This window comes from Dipodomys spectabilis, unplaced genomic scaffold, assembly GCF_019054845.1.
Source record: "Dipodomys spectabilis isolate Male_0828 unplaced genomic scaffold, ASM1905484v1 ptg000295l, whole genome shotgun sequence".
Taxonomy (NCBI): Eukaryota; Metazoa; Chordata; class Mammalia; order Rodentia; family Heteromyidae; genus Dipodomys; species Dipodomys spectabilis.
Genome location: NW_024870972.1, coordinates 1,936,000 through 1,938,750, shown reverse-complemented (window position 1 = coordinate 1,938,750; position 2,751 = coordinate 1,936,000). Strand labels below are relative to the sequence as shown.

Sequence of the window (2,751 nt, the reverse complement as noted above, 5' to 3'; positions counted from 1 at the left end):
AGCCACCTTCCCAGCCCTCAGCTTCATTTCTTGGGTAAGGTTACCAAACAGTCCAACTAATATCAACCCAGAGGGTTTTAATAAAGCAAGTTTTAAGGAAGAATATAACATGAAGTGACAACTACAGAAATTCCAGAAACCTGACATCTTTCACATTTCTGTCTTCCTTCTCTTCTCATACTTCAGAAAGTATTGACTAACACTATAAGTATACTGCAATTATAAGCTAAGGATCATTGGGTCTTTTTTTTGTTTTTTTTTTTTCCAACCTGAAGCCTTCTTTTCCATGATTCGACATAAACTTTTGGGAGATTTTTTGGATTGTGATGGGATTCCACCCAAAACAAAGCCATGTATATTAAGAAAGTCAATGTTTTCAACTCAGAGTACTAAACAAAAGAGGGAGAAAATTAAGGTTAGCTATATATGTTAAGCACAAATATAGGCAATATCAAGATATCTTGAAATTGTATACTTTTACTGGATAAAGTGGCTCAAACCTGTAATATTATCTACTTAGAAAACAGAGATTAGAGAATTGCAGTTCCAGGCAAGCCCAAACCAAAAAAAAAAAAAAAAAAAAAAAAGAAGTTTCAGAAACTCTGTTAGAGTTTGATGGGTGCTATGTGTTTTGCTTGTGTTAGGAGGACCACAGTCCAAGCAGACCCAGGTATAGTGATACTTACCTCAAAAGAAGCAATCAAGTTACAATCTGGAGGTATGGCAGTAGTAGAGATGCCAAAGTTGTAAAGTTCCTTTCATTGTTGCAATGGGTCTACTTCTATCCCTATTTAAACATTTTCCCCTTCCCCTCCACAAATTATGCCAACATCAAAAATGTGTGCTTATGTAAGAACTGCATGATTTTAAAATTTCATGACAATTCTTTTGAACTTACTTTTTTGTGGAATTGACTAAGAAAATCAATTACACCTTCTATATAAAAAATGTACTGTGCTTAATCCGGCAGCCCATACACTAACATCGGAATGATACAGAGAGGATTAGCATGGTCCCTGCACATGGATGACTTGCAAATTCGTGAAGCAATCCATATTTTTACAACAACAAATGCTGGAGGGGATGGGGCCACAAGGGAACCCTACTGCATTCTTGGTGGGAGTGTAAACTTCTTCAACCACTTTGGAAAGCAGTATGGAGTTTCCTCAAAGGACTCCACATAAAGCTCCCCTATGACCCAGCAATCCCACTTTTGTTCATTTACCCAAAGGATCACAAATAAGACCATATTAAAACTACCAGCACAACTGTGTTTATTGCAACATTATTTACCATAGCTAAGATATGGAACCAATCCAGATGCCCGTCAGTAGATGAATGGATCAAGAAAACGTGGTAAAGGAGTTCCGGGAAGATGGCGGAGGAGAAGCTGGAATCTGAACAAGCTCTTGCATAGAAAGCAGTTTCTGAGTTCCAGTGAATAGTCCCAAGCCAGAGAATCACACCAAGTGTGCCATCACAGGACAGAGAGTTAGTCAAGAGAGGGGAAGCCAAGCAGACACATATGAGCGCTTGCCAGCAGCTGTCGCTGCAGTGACAGGGTCGCGGCGGCCACCACCACCGCGGGGTCATACCTGAGACACAGTCCGGGACGAAGGAGCCAGACGCTGCGGACGAGCGGATTCTACTCAACACCAGCAAGAACCGAAAAGGAGCGGACATCTTCATCCTGCACTTTGCAGACCAGAGACGACTCAGGATCCAAGACTCGGCGTGAGTAGAAGCCCAACGTCCTCACTCCTTCTCAGGGAGCAGAGGAGGGAAGGCCACCCCTCCCCGCCCAGCACCGGTGATCTCCATCTTGGATACCGACAAAGCTCGGAGGAGGGGCTAGCTCCAGCTCAGGCCTTGTAATAAAACGGTCATTTAGCAGGTCACAAGAACTTAACGGTGAAGTGACCTCACAGACTCAGTTCCATCCAGGGAAAAGTCACCCAGCTCAGGCGCCAGCCATTGAAGGGGCTCTCCTCACTGGGTAACCAGAGCCAGAGGCTGCCCCTCCCTCTCGCAGCCACCACAATCAATTGAAAAAACAGAAACCCTGAGAATGGCTCCAGGCTGGGTGCTGTGAGTTTTTTTCACAAAATAGCCCCAGGGAAAAGCTACTGTCTGTTGAAAGGCCTCAACTCTAACAAGAACCTGGCCTCATCACTGCATCCCCCTCTTTTGTGATTCTCAAAGCAGATCACCGTCCCAGTAAACTAACCTGGGAGGGGGATCTCAAAATCTTGGGTAAAGCAGACCATTTTTCTGCCTGTTCCAACAAACTGACTTAAGAAACCAATCAAGCCACAGACCTCAAGCTGACCAGAGACTCCAACAAGACTCTGGTTACAGACAAAAGGGAGATACAGGATTCTTCCCACCCCTCCCCCCCCAAAAAAATCAAAGAACTTTTTTTCTTCTTCTTCTTCTTTTCTTTTTTTTTTGTTTTTTTTTTGTTTTTCGTTACCTTATATATATAAAAATTTTTTTTCCTTTCCTAAAACTTTTATTAATCTTTAATTTTTGCCACTTCTGAAAAAATAATTGTTTTCCAGTAACTTTTTTTTTTCTCCTCTTATAAGTTTTATTTTAGGAATACGTGAATGTGTGTTTTCCTTTCTTTTCTTGTCTTCTTTCTCTTTTTCTTTCATTCTTAATTATCTTTTTGGTTTTTGTCTAGCTCTACTGAGCTTCTGATCTTTTCTTCTCACTTTCCTATCCTTTCCACCTTTTCCTCTCTTTTGT

General features: G+C 41.7%; 1 non-coding gene across 1 annotated transcript; it reads left to right on the top strand.

The window, feature by feature from the left end:
* Window positions 1–954: 954 nt before the first annotated feature.
* LOC122127000 lies at window positions 955–1,061 on the top strand. The gene has a single exon (XR_006151061.1). It is a non-coding gene; the product is annotated as a U6 spliceosomal RNA (small nuclear RNA).
* Window positions 1,062–2,751: the final 1,690 nt, after the last annotated feature.